A 20,969-nucleotide genomic window follows, 5' to 3' on the forward strand; every position below is an offset into this window, starting at 1 on the left:
AGCCGGCAAAGACCTTCTTGACATATTATTGGAGTAAGAGGGTAAACAGATCCAGTTGCTAAAACGAACGACCACCAAGACCGCCCACAGTGAGGATGCACGGCAATATTGGCGCCGTGAGTGTATTATTTTAAATAAATTTAGAGAAGACTTGAATAATCTGCCAAATAGTTTTTTAACAAAACTCACTTAGGGAAACATGCAACAGCTACTGCAAAGGCATGAAAGAAACTATTTTGGAAGAGAAATTTTGGTGAGATGCAATGAAAATATAAAATTCTATAAACACAGCACAATCTTGAGTGGGATTCACCGTTATCGTTGATAGGTAACTCTTCACTCTAAAATCTGCTGTAATATTTGATCGGCGCCTCCAATAAAAAATGGAGTCGACAACAGGAAAGACACATATGGGGATGGAAAATCATAACGCAAGGTAAATAAATTGAAAGACTCGATTTTGAACAAAATTTTCCTGGATCTACTCAATATTAAGATTGTTTTTTAATGCCGTTAGCTTGTGTTGAATGCATTTCTCAGGAAGCAATAAACGTGTAGCTTAATGAGTGGTCATTTTTTTGTGAAAACTAAATATCTTTCCAAATGAACGCACGTTATATTGTCGTATCATGGACATTATTTGTTAATTTTAGGTAGAAATACCTCTACCGATAAGATTAGGGTTGGGATTCAGGATGCTATGTAGCTGCAAATGAAGAGAGAAAATCCTGCGAAACGAGATATCAATAGACTGGCCTGATACGGCCTAAAATTAACTTGGAACTGATACATCGAGTGTGTTTGGGAGGAGCGGAAGGACGCCAGACTGGCCGGAGTTTGAGAGCAGTGAAGGAAAGGGACGTTTGGGCTAGAAGGGAGGGAACAGAGAGAAGGAGTTTGCGGCATCGCACATTGCGGAGATTAAGGTGGGGTGAAACAAAACTCATCTGCATGCGCCTTTCCACCACCCGGGAATCCCGGCGAGCGGGTTGGCCTCTCATGGGACTCACACATTCTGCTGGTCTTATCCCAAGATCATCCTCAGGTTTCGCCCCACGGGGGCGCGGATGAACTGCTGCCGTGATGTGACTTATCAGAACAACTCTTATGGGAAGAATGAACAGGATATTAAGAGTACTAATCAGTCCACTCCACTGTAGGGGAGACCGGGGCTCGTTGGCCATAGGGGCAGGATGACCCAGTCGAGCTAATTCATACAATAGACACTGAATCGTGCTAGGAATCTATCAGAAGGTTGGTAGCAAACTTTCCCTTTCTCCACAAGACCATTATGACTGGCGGAGCAGTTTTTGACAAGTCATAGTGATTAATTGTATTTTCGCGTGTTTCAGTAAAATTCTACTCCCAGGTTAAACGTGTGTTATTTAAGTTTTGATCAATTTGGGCCCAATAGTTGAGTACTATAATTAAAGATCGTAGTTTAAGGATAACTTGTGTGTGGAATACAATCTAAATTGCTGCAGTGAATTTTGTAACGAATAGAATTTATTGTAAACATGGCGATGGGGCAGGTTAGCCCAGCGACGACGGGGCACGTTGGCCAAATGGGCCAACATGCCCCGTTATATGCATTCCTTCGTCAAAAATGGCCTAATTTTGAATAGACGGTCACTTCCATCATCAAATGAGCTGTCATTCAGGTGTAAATGACTTAATATTGTTTCAAATTGGTTACAATGCATGCTTGCCGACAAGAGTGTCGGGATGTACCTTTTGTTAAGATTTGTTACCTCTTTGGACCAACACATACGTTTATTAGGGTATTTATCGTAGCATATTATTAACATTGCATGTAATATTAGCTGACATTAGCATGTCATACGTTCCTCCTTCTCCAAAGCTAGATTTACATTTTTCTGGTTAGCATATTTTTCACTGTTTATGCAAATGTGCTTAACCCTAGGAAGACTGAAAAAAAATTATCGCGTAGTGGCCTGACTGGGTCCAATGGACCCTCAAATATTTTTTCCACAATATTACTAGTTTATGATGAATTTAGGCTAAGTTTGGTGATGGTTTCCATCTTATTTACTTCCCCAACATATTTCTTCACCTCTTTATTATTATTTAGTTATTTTGTTGGAAGACATTACTGCAGCGAAGCATAATATTATTCCTTCTACCAGAAATATCACTCCACTTTTACCATTTTCATGTAAGTTCATTAGCACAATTACATTTACACAAATTACAACATGGATTATTTGTCAATGATAAAAAGTCATGGAACAAATTAAATGAAACAAAAGTATGATGCATTTACAAATGTTATTAAAAAGTGTTATGCTACTACAAGCACTGATTGCATAAAATTTCTGAATGCTCTTGGCATATTTTTTGTGCACATCGTGATGGGGATGCTCATGTATTTCTATCTTTATTGTAGTTTCACTTACGACACTTATTTTCCTTGGTTGCTAAGGTTGTCAAGGACTGTGTCACATTTTCTTTTTCACGATGTAAATTCTTCCTATGTTTGGTTTTATTTTGGATTCCATGAGATTCATGAGATACTACTTTGTTGGGAAACCCTGTAGGCTGTATGGCATTTACAGACGTGAGCTCGGGTGGAATCCCTCGTTTATTTTACCTCATGATCTCTACAATCGCTAAACCTTTGAATAGTAGGCGGTCTACTTTCACATATTATGTTTCTGGCTGATTAGTCCCACAACCATGCCTGTAACTAAAATTTTCCCTTGATTGACCTCTTGACTTTTATTAGAGTCTCTGCCTGTGTATACTTGGATATTCCACTTGTATGAATCACTACTACCACTTGCAGCCAAAATTTGAATTTTATTCAAAATTTTAATTCCATACTTTCCTGGTTTTGATGAAACAAACTCTCTAAAGGTACAGCGCCCAGGGAACATCAATAACTGTTCGTCAATTGTCATGCAGAACCTTGGCACGGATGCATATTTCAAATATTCATTTCGCCCATCAAATATCTCTCTAATAGTCTGCAACTTATCTTCGCCTCTGCTTTTCCTCATTCCTGTCGCATTATCAAATCGAATAACCTGCAGTATTATTTTGACTCTATAATACTGTTGAATATTGGTCACCCGTTCAGTTTACTCCAAAGTTGTGAAACACCTATATGTGTTCAAAGTTCGGACTTTACTCTCCGGCTGTGGCGCCGTGCGCACTATTTGGACTGCTCGTCGCATAATATGCTCAGCAGTCCATACCACCTTGTCCGGTATAGTCCACAAATTTCCACAGGGGAGAATGACGCCTCGGTAGCTCGAACGGAGTGGACGTGTTTCGGAGCTATCTGTGAGTCAGCGACCGAGGTTTTTTTTCCCGGCGATCGAGCCCTTGATCGCCGGGAACGTGGTTTTTGCGTTCCCGGTGGAGTGCTTTGCCTTTCGGTTGAAGGCAAAAGCTTTGTTTTTTGTGGGTTCGCACCCCTGTACCAGGGGTGTGCGGACAGTGTTTCGTGTCGGTGTACGCAGAGCGAGCCGTCACAATGCCAGTTGAGAAGAAGAACACTCTCCGTGTCAACATAGAGAGTGTGAGTGAGGCGCCATCAGTCCTTGAGGTCCACCAACTGCTCGGTGGAGACCTCGGGCTGAAGACAGAGGAAATATACGGAATCAGGCTGGGTCCGGCAAGGAAGTCGATCTTCGTTAAAGTGAAGCAAGAGACTACCTTCGAAAGGATTATGGTGAAAGCGGGTGAAAAATTCCAGTTCCCGACCAAGGGCCCCCAAAGGTTCTCTTGGTGGTGCGAGTCTATTTCCGAGAGATATACATACGTTAAAGTGTGTCAACTACCCTTCGAGGTGTCACGTGAGCAAGTGGAAGCTGCATTGTCCAAATATGGAAAAATATTCGCGTATGTGGAAAATAGGTGGGCCGGCGATGGGTTACACCAGGGCACTTTGACGGGCACTAGGACCGTTAAGATGTCCCTCACTGAAAATATACCAAGTGTCATTAGTATTGAAGGTGAACGCGCTGTCATTCATTACGACGGGCAAAAGTTAACGTGCTCAAGATGTGGGAGTGAAGATCATTTGAGGCTACAGTGCCCCAAAACGAAGGCGGGACCGTCATACGCTAATGCACTTAAAAATTCTGGGGGGGGGGGAGAAGATGATAACGACGAGGAGAGGATGGACATCCCAGTAGAAGACGGGGGGGTAGTACAAGTGGCGGAGGAGACGCCCAAATCGGTTGAAAGTGGGGGCAATGTTTCGCAAAATAACGGCGAAAGTGTTGTGAGTGCAACAGAGGGGGTGGAAGTGAAGAAAAAGGAGAAAAAGAGAAATAGGTAACGTAAGAAAAATATATCCAACGGCATAAACAACGACAGCAATGTGCTTGTTTCCTCAACCGAGACGGACACGGAAGAAGCAGTAGTGTTGGAGAGAAATGTTGTAGTGAAGGGGGGAAAACCCGATAGTAAAATTGTGGAAATCATAAGTGAAGGGGAGGGAGGAAATGTTCTAATGAATGCCTCAGGCACTGTGGTTTCGACCGAAATCATGGATTTGAGGGAGGGAGGTTGTGATGACAATATGAAAGTGCTGGAAGAAGAAAAAACGTCCTCGGCCGTTGGGGGGGTGGGAGGGGAGGGAGTGTTTTCTTCCTTTCTTACACAACCAGGTCCAAGCAGGCTGTGGTCGCAGCGAGACGACGAGGAGATGGGCTCTAGTGATAACGCGGCCCTCACCCCCTCAGAGGATGACGAAACGAATAGAACTGCAGCCGCAGTCGCGAAAAAACTATTTGGGAAGGACCTCACACAGAAAAAGAAAAAGAAGTGGAATGACAGGCTTAGAAAACGAGGCATCAGAATCCAGGGTGGTGAGCACAAAAAGGAATAAAAAAATCGTCCAATTAAAAAAAAATAAAAGATTATGGATAATAATTCCTCCAAAGTCTTTGTAAATCTAACGTTAATTAATTTAAATAGCTCTTGCTTTGCTTTGATTATAACTATGCATGTAAATTGTCAAATAACCCTTGCTTTGATAATCAGAGTTGTTTTATATGAACCATGCCGAGGGCCAGACTTTACTTTCATTCCTTACTTTATAAATTTGAACATTTTTTCTCTTGAATATTTTTCTTTAAATACCGAAGCTGTCATGCAAACGGTTTCTATTTGTTTCCCCAACATTAGAAAGAACTTTTTTCAAATAAAACAATGAGTACCTCTCCAAGTAAACGAGAGATAACGGTGGCGTCACTGAATGTGGCCAGTATTACGAATAACTTAAAAATCAATGTTATTAAGAATTTTATGTACAATGATCTAAAAGCAGACGTCATCTTCATCCAAGAATACAAAGAATCGACTGCTTGGCAGAGCAAACATTACTGTATATTTGGCAATACTGATGGCTCCTCTCTAGGTACAGCAATTTTAACTAAAAAGTCTTTAGAGGTAACGAATGTGCGTCGTCATGCCTCCGGGAGGATAACTGCACTGCAAATCGGGGACACGCACTTTATTAACGTATATGCCCCTGCAGGAGGTGGGATGTGGAAGGACATGCGAGAGTTCCTGGCAAGCGAAATTCTGCCTTACGCATGCCTTTTCAAGGACAAGGCTATAATGGGGGGAGATTTCAACGCTATATATAGGAGGGAGGACAGCTCGGCAAACAATACGCAAATACGATACCCAATAAACAAGACATTTAAAATTCTAGTCAGCAATATGGACGCAATAGACACCGGTAAAAATACAGCTCAAAACAGATTACAATTTACCAGAATAGGTACACACTCGAAAACCAGAATCGACTACATATTTATATCAAAGAAACTAAAAAATGATTTAATTCAATATAGTACGACCCCTATTGCCATTTCAGATCACCACGCAATTCACATTAAAATTAAACTGGACCTTGTTACACAGAGGACATACAATAAGAAGGAACAAATTTGGCGCGTAAATACCAACTTACTAAAAGATGTAACATTCTGTAAAAAGGTTGAATATGAAATATTAAGGCTCTCAAACCACGCTCTTAGCGAAAAAGACATTTTAACCTGGTGGGAACAGATATTTAAAGCAGGTATTATAAAAAAACTTAAAAAACTAACTAGTGATTATTATAGAGAGAAAAATGAAGGAATAGCATTTTATAGAGAGGTGCTTCAACAGCTGATAGATTCAAATTGCAGGACACCCAGTGTAAATTTCGAAATTAAAGAACTAAAAAAAGAAATTTACAGACGGGAGGTAGAAAAGCTTGCCCCGAGGGAATGGGAGAGAGGGTACGATACGAGTGAATCAGAAGCTCTGACTTTGGAACAAATACGGATATTAATCAAAAATGCGAGTGGAGGTGAAGTGGGAGGGCTAGTTGACTCCGAAAAGCGGCTCGAGGAGGCGACGAGCTTTTACAGTCGACTTTATAATCAGTACGGGGTATGGGAAGACGGAGATGGGCCGCCTATCCCCCCCCTCCCCAAGCTCAACCCCGAAAACACGAAGAGCTTCGAGGCAACGATCACAGTAAACGAAATAGACGATGTGAAGCTAAAGCTAAAAAAGGGAAAGGCTCCAGGGGAGGACGGTCTGCCTAATGAGTTCTATCTCACATTTTGGGAACAAATGAAACCTATTCTATGTGCAGTCTTTAACGCCATCTTAAAAAATGGGGAAATGTGTGAGCGGATGAAAAATGCATTAATCACACTGGTTCCCAAAAAGAGAAACGCGAAGCACCTTACTGAATTTCGGCCAATCTCTCTGTTAAATACAGACTATAAGATATTAGCCCATATTGTCGTCCAAAAAATGACCATGATAATGAATGGCGCAGGCCTAGAGAATCAGTTTGGAGTGGGAGAAGGGAAATCCTCAATTGACGCTTGTATTTTAATACGGGACATTGTTCTAAGTAGCATGCCAGAAGAGGAAAACTCACTATATATTTTAACTATTGACCTAGAAAAGGCTTTTGACAACATCAGAACAGAATGGATTTTTAAGATTATGAGAGAAAAACATTTTCCAGAAGGAATTATAAGCATGATTAAAACGCTTTATCATGAGATTACATCTCAAATTAAAATAGGGAACAAATTATCCGATCATTTTATGATTAAAAACTCAGTCCGGCAGGGGTGTCCGTTGTCTATGTTGCTGTTTTCTTTGGCAATGGAGCCACTTATAATAGACTTGAAACACAGCATCGGAATCAGGAGGTGTGGAAAAAGTTACGCATCCTGTATATATGCCGATGATATCACTGTCTTTGTAAAAAATAATTTAGAACTAGACAGAATAAGTGGAATAATGGGAAAATACACCTCAATAGGCATGAGAATTAACATGTCCAAATCCGCTCTCATCCATGTTAAAGGGATAGAGTTTTCTGATACAAAAGGTTGGAACAAAGTCGATGGCCAAAATATATTAGGGCTATGGTGGGAGAAAGACCTTGCCGCCACCATTAATAAAAATTGGGACATGGCAACCGCAAAAATTCGGAAAACCATATTTGGCTATGCGGAATACAACACGCAGATTACATCAAAAATAAAACTACTCAACGAAGTTCTATTCCCAAACCTATGGTATGTGGCTCACGTCTGGCCAATGCCTGAAAGAGTAAACGCTAGCGTTATAAAGATGACGAACAAATTTATTTGGAGCGGCTTCCTTCAAAAAGTTGCAAGGAAAAGGCTATACGCGCCCCCAAAACTGGGTGGTCTAAACCTAATCAACACAGCAATAAAGGCACGGATAATAGCTATTAAAAATATCGCTAAGATCTTACACGCAGATGATAACGAAAGAAAACGTTTATTGGTTAACTCCATGGAAAAAACAAGGGGGCTGAGGTACTTTAAGAAAATCGTGCACGAAGCAAATAATTTCGGGAACAAATATGCATTTAACAATACTCTGCAGTCCACTAAACAAATATACGAGCGCGTGCTAAAGGAGGAGCTGGAAGCGACTCCTTACACAAGGTCAAGCAGAACCTGGGAAAATTACTCCAGGCTGGGAAGTGGTGCGAGGGAGGCGGGCATAATGTTCAGCATATGTTCGGACTGCCTGGTGACTAATGCCATGAGGAAGAGACTAGGTCTACGAGCAGAGGACGAGTGTCCGGATTGTGGGAGGCATGACGACATACCGCACACTGTTCTTGGTTGTCAAGAAAAGCACGATGTATTTTGGCAAACGTTGAAAAACATATATAAAGAATTCGATGCTTTCGGCACGGGAAGAATTAACGATGAGGATCTATTAAAATTGAATTTCCAACTCTTCCCATGCACGAAGAAAAAGATTTTAACTGAACTTGTGGCTGCTTATGTTTTTAGCAAACACTATAGAGGAGACATCAGGTATAGTTTAATTGAAAAAGTGAGATTTCTAAACAAAACTGTAAATATTACAAAGGAACAGAAGGAGTGGTTGCAAAATGTTTTTTAATTAAAAAAAAAAGTAAGTGATCTCTGCTTTGGCTCATTTCTCTCTTTCTTTTTCTTATTATATAGTGCTGCCTATGTATATCTTCACTCTCTTTTTTATATAAACATTTATAAAAATGCATGTATAAAGGTGTGCCATATAACTATTCTAAATATTTGTATAACTGTAAGTGATTTTAAAGCATATTTAAAAAATATGTAAATATGTAAATTTTTATATATTGTACTGTGCCAAAGTAAGCAATAAATGCTTTTTAAACGTAGCTTAACTGGCTAAAGCACTCGGCCGGATATCGAGGGATCCGGGTTCGAATCCCGGTCAAGGCGAATGATTTTTTCTCTGTGGATTTTTCGCACAATTTTCATTTTTGACTTGTAAAAATGATAATACTAGCAGTCCCAGAGTCTTATTTATTTCAGAGTCATTTTCTTCATTCTACAAAGCTCGAAAAACTGTGCGTCTTTGGTGGTCTATTTTCTAACAACATCAAAGATTTTTGGACGCAAAATTAGCAAAAGAGCAGAAGACAGAATAAAAATTCCGCACGGCACACAGGATATGACGCAAAATATTACGCCTTCGCATTCTACCCTTTTTAGTGGCATGAGGTTTTGTTTATCACACCTCTTTCAAATTGCATGAAATAAAAAATTTATCCCGATAGGAATTCCCCATTTTCGTATTTCTATCATCTTCTCAGCAAGATGAAGAAAAAATCGCCCAAGGTTCAGTACGTGCGAACTACCCTCTTCCTGTCAGCGCTGTATGATTAGATGCCTAACATGTCCTTCTACAATCTTTAGATGAATGCAATCTAAATGTGTGTCACTATAAGCAAGCCTGTGAATAAAGTGACTATGAAATTTATCAATTTTTTCTTCCACACTTTACTTAGATATGAATGGAATATAACATTGTTTGTGCTACTCCTTTGTTGTGAATTGAGGAAAAAATTAGCGAAGCACTGTCTCATATTATGTTTCTGATATCATCAAGCAATTCCAAGAGCTCAATCATTTTACTAGAATAGCTAATTTTTACAATAATTATAAACAATGCTTTTTATTATTACCTCAAAAATATCTTGATAGTTATTTTGACTGTAATATCCAAAGGGCGACGCCGATTTCTTAGCTCCTCAACTACACAGTGTATCAATAGTCAATCTATGAATTCAGTCACATCAATACCACATAACACAAAATTTGGTACCACTAAGCATCCTGTAAAGATAGGAATAATGAAATTGCTGTATATCATAGTAGATGAAAATCATTCTTCATCTAACTAATCCATCTGAAGAGTAAACGATTTCGCAAATGTGGTAGATACTGAAATAGTACATTAGAATGAAAGATTATCATCTTTTATATAATCCGTAGAGGTTTTTACTTACCATGTACGGTATCAAAATGTAATTATGGAATTAAAATTCTTCAATGTCTTCAGTTAGATAGTTGGAATAAAAGCAAATGTCGGCAGGCAGCAAGACCACTCCAGCTTGCGAGCGTAACTTCTGACTGACCACCACGAAAGCACCTCAGATGCTAGATGCTAGAGCAGTCTCACATATAAAGCTGACAGATTATGGGACTGAATGTAGATAATTTACACTGTCTATGCGTCAAACCAGAGTAAGTTGCAAAAACTACCCATTACGAAACGATGTGGATACATGTTTGTGACCGTATCACTCTAAATGTGACATTGTAAGAGCATATACTAGGCTTCAAGCAAATCCATTAAAATTGCCCACTAATTGGTTATAAGTATCGCCTACGACTTTGTTTATAACTACATAAGCATTGAATCTCCCAAAACTACAAAGTAAATAAGAAAATTGCTGATAAGTTGAAATGAATTACCCATAGCATTGAAAATAGTCGACTGGGTCCAATGGACCCAGTCCGTCCACTATGTAACTTTGTAGTATACTATAAAATGTAATGAGCCCATTTTCGTTATTTCTTGCTATGTTTTAGAGGACATACATTTAGGAAAACTCACGGCGTCAAAATCTGTTTCGTGCATTTTTGACATAATTATAAACTTTCAAAACTACCAACTGGGTCCATTGGACCCAGTCCGTCGTTCTAGGGTTAAGCAGTTCATCCGAGAAAAATGAAAAAACAAACACCAACATGGCTCAACAAACAGTTGAGCCTGACACCATTGAGCGTATGAAAAAACAAAGTTGGGTGGACTTACGAATTTTATTGCCTCTTCAGCAGGAATAATTGGATTACAATTTAAATTGATCTCGAAAGCTGGATTACCCCTTCCCCACTTACATGTATTATTTTATGTTACATTTGAGGGTAAGCTTGCATCAATAGCCAACTCCAGAGGTGCCGCTGGGTCTGCGATTAGTCGATTTGGGAGCGTTGGGTTGCGTCTGAACTGATTAGACACAAAGACTCAATTTAAATTCACAGAGGCTACTAAAATATAAGCGCAGTGGTGAAGATAGACATCTATTTGAACGTAACATAGTATAACAACGTAACGCATGTCAACTGAAACTAAAAAAAATAAAATACGCGCGTCCGATACAGGAAGATGAAGAATCACTGTGCGTAAAGTGTGCCTTTTTCGACGGTTAGCCTGTAGCACAATGTAATTCGTACACTAATTGCAAGTGTTGGGCTCATCAGACATGTGTGAACAATGAAATCCGCGTACTATTTTACAAGTGCAATAACTGTGCTGATCCTTCGTATCTGGATAGTCACAAAGGTTAACTGGTTTGTATTAGCACGTTATAAATCCTAATAATTTAAAGCTTTCGCGTTGTTTTAGTAAAATGGTTACATATATTGAAATATATTTCTTGATAACTATTAGATTTATTTTTATTTCCTAAAATCATACTAGTTTAGCTTATCAAAAAATACATGGGCCACCGTGCCCCAGCCACTGGGCCAACTTACCCCGATGTAGGGGCAGATTGGCCCACCTGTCATATGCCCAGTATTTATTTATTTTTTTAAATTTGTAACTCATATATCCAATTTTAACTATTGCCAGATTCAGAAAGGCTGTTCTATAATTTAGCAACAATTTCTTATAGTTAAATATGTAAGAATAGATAATATTTAAAAATTTAAAAAAATCGGGCCAACGTGCCCCGGTCTCCCCTACTAATTTCCCGACGCATTGCATGTGCAAAAATAATGAATATTTTCTATATGTGGTATAACGTGGTGGCAGTTATACATGTAAGATAAATCAAACATTACAATATTTCCGCGGAATTTATTTGAGAACGAAATGTTTGGTTGTTACTAAAACATTCTCGCGCGAAAATACACTTAGTGAAATTTTTGCAAAATTTCATTTAACTAATAAAAATGCGTATTAACCCTAATATGATCATTATGTTCTCATGATGAATAGAGTACATCCTTTCCAAAATCTTAATGAGACATCAAATATGAAGATTAAACTCCAGTAATGAATTTTGAAGTAACAGCAAGTAAAGCAAAACTTAAACAATTCCCAAGCGATTCGATGGTGTGAATCAACCCTCGATCCGTAAGAAACCAGATCGTGTCCAGAATACAGCGAAATTTATATCTGCGACATTTTCGCATGGCAAGATTATAAGTGGGAAATTCAAGAATTTTTACTGCTCTTTTGTGCAACAATATTTCTGAAACTTAAAAAAAAACAGGTGGATCTGTAACGGATATATCCTACTGCGCATAAGTAAAAATTACAAACAAAGGGATAAAACTTAGAATTCGTTACAGTCTTAAATAATCAAAACATGGAGTTTGTTCACTGATATCTTTAAAAATCCGATTTTTTCCATAGTTACTTAAGCGTGCAACATGGAAATAAATCACTTCAATTCTCAATTATGAACACTCCGTTGCAGGAAAGTGGAGACTGTGAACAGGTTTATTTAAAATTAAGGAATAAAGGTTTTATAGTAGCACTACTGTGAGTGTATAGGGTACTTAGGCTTTATGGCGGATAAAGCCGCTCAAAATTTGAAGCCAATCGACTAGAACAACCTTCACGTAAAATATTAATGCATTTTTAATGGGTTACCAATGATATAAAGAACAATAGAAACCATGAAATGGATCGATTGAGCAATCATTTTAACTGACACTTCAGATTCAAGACCTTGAAGCGACGTTCCCTTCATTAAACAAAGTATAAAACAATCATCAGCTTGCATTACTTCACATGTTAACTTAAAAGTACTTCTATACCAATTTGCTTCTTTCTTATTTCCCCATTCTTATTTCTTACCTTACATAATGAAAAAATAGTCAGTGACGTTCTCCGCAAGGTGCGCAGGTCGCTTCATGCCTATAAAAAAAGAGAGAATCATTAGTTATGAAATTGATGTATCTGATTTTGTCTCTGGAATCTACGCGCGCGGCAAAATGGCCGAAAATTTCATCTTTTCTGAAAAAAAGATATCTAAATAAAGTCCTGGCGAGTGAAGCTGTCAGTTATACTCACGTTACTATTCTTGGCGTATACGGTTGCCGCGGTCTGCCTTCGGCATTGGCCGGTGTGGCTTCAGTGCAGTTCGAGAGAAAACGGTGTGTAAACTGGCGGCCACATGGTTGCTAGACTGATACTAGCTTGCATAAAACTGATGGGCGCAGAAGCTGACATATAGGGGTCATATAATTTTTTTTCTTACCTTTCTAGAGTTATTTCGCATTTACTATTTGAGTATACCTGGAACGAGGGTATGAGGAAAAGGGGTGGGGTTTCAATTGAAAATTATCGCCCTCATCTTTCATTAACTTCATCTATCCCCGAAAACCCCTTCTGACGTAGTCAAACAACTGGTTGAACGGCTAAAAATGTCCAAACAGAACCTGTCAACGGTAAATCACTCCTCGAGCTTTCCCTTAGCAGAATCTTTTCTTGAAAAGGAACGACATTCCTTGGAGCACTTAAAAGAAAAAAAGGAAGGACTTCCTGAATTTGTATGACCCTTCTCGCTAGATAGGATAATAATTATTTTGTTTTCAGTATTGAAAGTCACTTGCGAGCGTTGTAACGAAGAGGAAAATAGCCGTCATTCTCTTGTCTACGTTGCACGATAGTGCTTAAATCGAACCGAAAACAGGAAATCCTAAAATGATACTTGATTAAAATGTGAAAAAAGGGAGTTTGGATTCGGTCGACTAGATGTACTATACATTGAACACAGCTAGAAAAAACTAAAAGATAGCCAATGAGAGTTTTCTCTAGATAAATTGATTTTGCGAGAATTAACTCGTGCAGTTTAGTTATGCAAAAAATGTCACCAGATAAAAATAGATTAAAGAATTCATTATCTAGATTAACTTACTCAGCTTTTCATGAAACCTAATCTCAGAAACTGAGATGTAAACTGGAAGATTCCTTGTGATATCCAACTCTTCTTCATCAGCAATAAGGAAATAAGCCGTCCCACTTAATACTATCTCAGCTGATTAGAGGAGATTTGTTATTTATATGTATCACATAAAAATAACAGAACTAGTCTTCATTGAGAGAAATTCTCACGCAAAGTTATCAAAAAACGGAGCAACGACTAAGTGATTTTTGAAAGATGCCAAGGATGTGTGAGGGAAGAAACTGAAGACTGACGACAAAATGCGGACTTGTATATAGTCTACTCGAATATGCCTCTTGGGAGTTTTGGTGAGTGAATTTACAAGAATAAACAGTGTGAGTTTTTTGATTGTGAAAGAAAATAAGATTGACCTCAGTGAGAAACTTTTCCCAGTTAATCCTCGCTTTTATTTTCAAGGTATCCGATTCTTGTTTTACCTTATTTTTTTAATTTTGGGAGTCTCACTCATTTTTGTTAAGATTGGTCGGCCTCAGTGGCGGTAGGGTAAACCTCCTCGTCCTCGACTGCCAAACCGAAGGTCGCGGGTTCGAGTCCCGCCTTGGTAAGTTACCCCCGGTCCAGTTATCCCCGGCCTTATATAGACCAAAACGACCAAGATGGCCGGTCTAGTCTAGATTGGCAGCAGGGAGAACTGTCCTGGAAGGACGGTCAGCCAGATTGGCTTCGGTGGGGACAAACCTCCAGGACGCACCTCGCGTCGCATTCTTTATTATGTCAAGCAACAAGTTACAATATAAATCATGTTCAAACAATAAGCCGGATCCTTATTTATGGCTATGTATAGCCAAGGTTTTATCAAGTAATACGTCGGGAAACACGGCAGTACACTACCGATCGACGGTGGTTGAAAACCAAGTAGGCGTGTGGCAGGGGGTGTTAGGACACCAGCCATATACACATAAAAATGAAGTGCTTTCACGAAGTTGGGACTAGCGTTTATTAAAGTCCTTCATGGTTCGGGGAAAAACGAATTCCCATATCTATCCGTTCGGCAAAACATCTCTCTTAATTTATCGCTTCTATCGGACCTAGAAATACAGTGTGGCTCTAACATTATGTTCTCTATGTCGCTCTTGAACATTCTCAATTCTCTTAAACATCCATTCTCAATTGTTCAAGCAATCTTAGACTTGCGCGCAGCCTCCGAGTCTCAAGCGGCTCCCAGCCTAATTCGCTTAATATCTGGGTAACACTGTCTGTACGCCCGTAGCGGTTTTTGACGAGATATAGTATCAAGGACATGATTTCCTATCGCCAGTAGGTTGTGTACATCCTCAAGGTCATCCATCACCACTCCTTCCCGAGATAGATTATTTTAAACTCGTCTCTGAGATTATGAACTTTAGTTTTGCTGGAATTATGACCAGAGCATTAAGGAAACAGGCATAAATAAACGTAGAAGATTTTAGCTTTTGCCAGAGTATAAAGGTAATGGATGTGAACCACACCGCGAAGAAACAAACAAAAATTTCACACTTCTATTTATCGAATTTGCAGCCTTAACGATTACTGAATCAAAATAATTACTTACCATGCTGCATAAGCTCTAGCTAAAAAACTATTTCAAGATTAAAAATTGATTTTAGGCTTGGTTTTAAGCCTCTATACATAAAAAATACCTTTAAAATGATAAAAAACTACCAGTTTATACAATTTTAGATGCATGTTATTTTCCATTGTGATTTACGCGGGTTGTCAGATTAAAACGCAAATTCTTAACTCGTGAATCTTAACCAACCTTCGGTAGTTGAGAAAAAAGGGAAAAAATAAGAATGAAGAAGAAATAGGGTGTCGTCTCAGAAAAAGGAAAGTTTTAGGTGCAAAGCCAAAATAAAACCGTTGATTTGAAAAATCTACATACAGAAATATATTTTTAACACCACTATAAGTTACATGCGATTATAGTCACGTTAGTTTCAATGAGAGAGAACTAAATAGATCTAGATAAATACTAATGGAAGGAGCTATTTTCATGTCATGCAGATAACTTACTTAGATACTTGTGGTTGTTGTTCAAATTAAACTAATCAATACCAATAAGTGCAATGAATTATCCATACGTTTCCCATAGGAATACGCTAATCATAGGCATTATCCTGTCAAAGGATATATAGGATAGGGCACCACTATACTTCTGTGGCACCGCAGTCAATGATTAATCTGTATCCCGTTCAATTTGATTAAATTTCGAATGATGCAATGGGAAATGTATTTGAGATCATCTTTTCATATCTCACATTACTGAAGGGAATTGAATTACCAAGGTATTAGTCTGTTACGCTCAAAATTCTCTTATGTGAGCGGTGCGCTTTATGGAATCATTTATAGCTAGTAACCGAGAAATTATTAACCGAGTAAATAATTAACGAAGTGCGAAATACGGTTGGATCTGTAGAAATTTCCAAATGCGCTGGTGCATTTAACGATCAAAAATGCAAAAGCCAAACTTGACGTGCATGTTATTACCAGTGGATTTCAATTAACTAATAGAATACAATTCCAATGAGGCTTTCCAAACAATATTTTGGCCCAAAAATATGCAATTAGTACATGTTTTTCACAACTCTTTGCTAACTATAAATAAATTTTTCCCATTGAAATTTGACTAACAAGCACTTTGAGCAAAATTGAAATAAGTAATTAATTAAACTAGCTCCAAAAGAGAATAAACCTAAAAAACATTGTCATTGTGAAGAATTTCATAAATACGGTATTTGAGCCAATTAACTTTCAATTATTTTCATTTCAAGTGAGCAAGGAATACTGAGCATTCTTGAGGCTGGACTCAATAAATATGAAATATTAATTGAAATGTCTAGTTTAGCACCCCAAAAACTTGAGCCACTATTGTAAAGCCTCTATTTATGGACCCGCTTATAGTTCCAAATTGTCCCCGAAAAAAGAACTGAACTTATTATCGATCACGACTTTACGTTTTCCATCGCCAAAATAAATAATCAATAAGCTTGTTAGTAATTATAAAGTGATATTTTCGAGTACTTTGCACAAAAATGTCATATATATATTACAAAAATAATGTTATTCATATATATTTTCTGGCCCACCCTTTATTTGATCATTATAAATATGGTCAAGAAGTTTATGCATGCGAATAAAAATCACAACTACAGTAAATGCTTGTAAAATCTGTTACACATAAAATGGACTAAAGAATACTAAAAACCGCTCAGGGCACATGAAATTAAAAAAAAACACTAGCTCACATGCCGTTTGATGGGAGCGTGGCAGTAGATTCGTTCCCCAATCGCTTACTTGTTATGCCGTTTTGGTGGCATGGCTATCGAATTCAAAGTCAACGACCGGCTGTAATATACTTCGATGACCTCTTTGAATCCCGAATTCAGCTGATAGCTGATCTTGATCGCGTATGTTTGAATGAGTGACGATGATTGTGTATGTACACTTAAGAATTATAACTGAAATGTATTGCTAATAATATTTCGGTGTAAAAATTATTCAACTAATTTCAAACACAGTACAGTAACAATAAAATTTTACTAAATTGATTCGTAACGTTAGAGATATAAAAGAACATGGTCCACTTGGGTTCATACTCAATTTGAGTTCGACATTAAATGTATTTTAACAAAAATACTATAGAGAGCCAGGAAATTTTCGTCCATTATAGCTGAGAAGAAAGCGTTCATGGCTACGTTTTTAATAATAAGCAATGTGCACAATTAAGAAAATGGTTAAAATTTTGAAAATAATTAAAATAAGGTATATTAATTCTGTACCTATCGTACGACATAAAAAGTTTTTAATTCATGACAACCACGAAAAATACTCTCTAGATATGAACTTGAAGAAGACCGTGGTATTCCATGCGAGATATAGAGTTATAAGTTCTAGAAGGCAGGGTCAAGTTGGCCAGAAAAACAATTAATGCAGGTAGGCCTATTGGAATACATAGCCGATAACCTACTTAGAACTTAGGGATGGGGTGGGATAGAGGATATTTGATAATCCAATTAATTTGGCATGGCCATATGACATATATTTATTATGACATGGCTTAATTTGTTAATATCATAAATCCTTTGCCCAGAAGAACAAATAAATATGACTTAAAAATTGATATGTTTTATATTTTTCAAAGACTTTATCCGGGGAGCAAGATAAATGCAGTGATTATTCGAAGAGTTGAATTACGCGAGCGGGGATGCTACTGCTACGGTATCCGCCTAGCGTGATCATATGGACACAAGTCATTTTCATGAAACCACTGCATATACTTCTATAATATTTGGGATATATATTTTTAAGTAAATAGCGATCAATCCCTGAAAAGAGGAAAATAATCGGAGGAAAAAAATATTCCGGCGTTAAAGGATTAAGGTCGTAGGTCGTCGAATGAGAATTTCCTCGCTTCCACGATGGAAGAAAACTGATTATAGGTGATAGTAATAGAAAATGTCACCAGCATTATGAAACGAATAATCCAGTTGGCTTTGGTATTTGAATTCCTGCCATGAACGCAAATAATTTTATTTTTTTGGAGATTTATTTTCTACTAATGAATGTTCCAAACTAGCACTGATCGCTGGTGATAAATGGAATTCCTCTGCCTAGGCGTTGCAGTAGGGAGTCATAAGAGCCTGAGAATATGCATATACGCTCAGTACTCGAAGCTTAAAATATTAAGATGTAATATGTAGTGACAACGTCCAGCAATGAACACTTTGGATACTAAATTAATAACAATCGAACCAGCATTTCAAGTGTTATTATTTAGAATGTGGGCGTGCTAAAACCATTATAGACAAATATATTAAAATATACCATATTTCAAAGGTTTTCGCCGCGATCGTCTGTAGAGTATGGGTGGTGTGGGGCAATATACAATATGTCAATTTGTGGGAAAGAGTACGTACCGTTTCTATGGAAAGTATAGCAGAATTATTTATATTCACTGATTTTTATCCGTCATCTAAGTCTGTTAGAAAATTGAAAAATCCAAAAAAATACGGAAGGTATTCTTTTTCATTCCCAGGCACTGCATAAAATATGACAGGTGATAGGCTGTGAATTGCATATGGGCTAAACATTTATATCCGGCTCGACAAAATTCAATGAAATGAACCAGGTTCACAAACTTGATTTAGTCACGTCACTTGCAGTGACAAAAATCAATGAGACCAAGTAAGTTAAGCCAATCATTTCCAACCCTTCGGGTAATTGAGATTAAAAATTCAAGATAAAAAATGAATGAAAATATTATCTGAAATTCTCATTGCGGAGGTAGCAGTGTGTGCACAGCGAGTCAATGACGAAGTGTTTGGCAGGCAGTGAGTGCGAGGCCAAGGGAGTGAAGGCTTCTCCTTGACTTCTCCTTTTTTCACCTTTTCGGTGAGGAGGCATAATTATGGGTTTTAGCCACACAATATATTTGATTCTTAGGTGAGGGATCCTTCCACTTACTTCCGCTTCACCCCGTCCCTGATCACTTATCATTTCCGTATCACTTTCCCGTTCTGGTTCCCATAAATTTCGTCCTCCTCGTTCGGAACTCTGGCTCCAATCGTAGTAGCATTTGTGTGCCAACGTTACTTCGTCGTTGCGAGATATTGTTAATTTTGTGTTGGATTTTAGGGAAAATAGGCTAGATAGGAAAATAGGCATAGATTTGGAAAAAAGTCACGTTTATTCCAAATCTATGACGCACATTCATGCATTCTCAATGCGACGAAATGTACAGCGTATTACCTGAAAATATTGTAGATAGTTGGGATAACTGAATGATGAACTTATGAATTAATTGAGCCAATTCTTCAAAATTTTCTTATGGATATTATGCAATTTCTCACTGTTTTTTTCTCGACGTTAAATGATGCAGCTCAAATTATGCGTCCGCGCATTTAACATTGTAGAATTGCGATAGAGAGTGCAATGTTACAAAGGTTTTTCGTAGAAAATTTGATGAGCGAACGCAAGTTTTACTTTTTTAGTAGTTGACTTTTCTGCCACGGTAATGTTTCCGACCCTGACCAGGCCTTGAAGCAGCACAGAGAAGAGAATTTGTTCAAATTTAATTCCCCTTCACCTACAATAAGTGGTACCCTCCGTAGGTTACACTGGCAATAAACATAAAACCTAACAGGAGCAAAGATGTTAATTGTAAAAATAATTATCATGCATCCACTTCGGCCACTGGAACTGAATGTAAATAGCTTTTCAGTCTGTAAAGCATTTTAAATTAATTGGCAGCATGCTGATGAAACATAATGGTTAAAGATATTGACCACTTAACCCTTTCTAACCCAGAGCTACTTTTGGGAGAGTTCGAATTTCAAGATTTTTCATTGTGAAAACTTGACAATTTCGCAATCAACCATAATTATTGTGGCAGCTGAATATTTCGTCATTATAATTAACAACACTAAATAATGCTTAGTATACATATTTCCTAAAGAGAGCATATAATATGTACATTTTTAATGTTGCTTAGAAGCAACATTGGGTTATAATGGGTTAAAGGAAGCGATAGGTTCACACGACAAAATAACCACAGTGAGGAATTATAAAGAGATTTGAACAACGTCGGAAGAAGTTAACAGTACCTACCTTCATAAAGTTCCGTTTTTTGTACAAAATTTTCAAAATTATGCGAATAGGGATAGAGGGCTATGAATTGCGCAAGATAAAAAAATGAAGTAAATCTGGGAGGGCCGTCTACTACTTTGGTCCCGAGGTATGAACTGTCACCGAAGTTGAAGTAAATATATTAACTCTGCGTAAATATCAAATATATATCAAGGATATTAATGTATTGTGATAAATTTACAATGGAAAAACTATCGTTTTTATAGGGACAATTTTTTCCTCTTTTCCATTTTTCTGTATATTTTTTTAATTTGACTCAAAAGATAAGCTAAGAATTTTAACTTATGATGATATTGGCTGGTTAATTTGCAACCCATGTCTTTTTCCTTCCCATATAAAATCTTGTAATGAGTTAAGTTCTATATTCTTTGAAGACGAACCATCCTTTATTCTTGCAAGGTTTCTATTCACAAGACGAAATTCTATCACCTACCGGGACAGTAAAGTTACGGAAAGAAAATGCGCAAAAAATTTTTCTTTGCTAGGAATTTTTACGCGCGGCAGAGCTTTAAGCCACCTAGTGCGTCCA

This window comes from Ischnura elegans, chromosome X (genome assembly GCF_921293095.1).
Source record: "Ischnura elegans chromosome X, ioIscEleg1.1, whole genome shotgun sequence".
In the NCBI taxonomy this organism is placed as follows: Eukaryota; Metazoa; Arthropoda; class Insecta; order Odonata; family Coenagrionidae; genus Ischnura; species Ischnura elegans.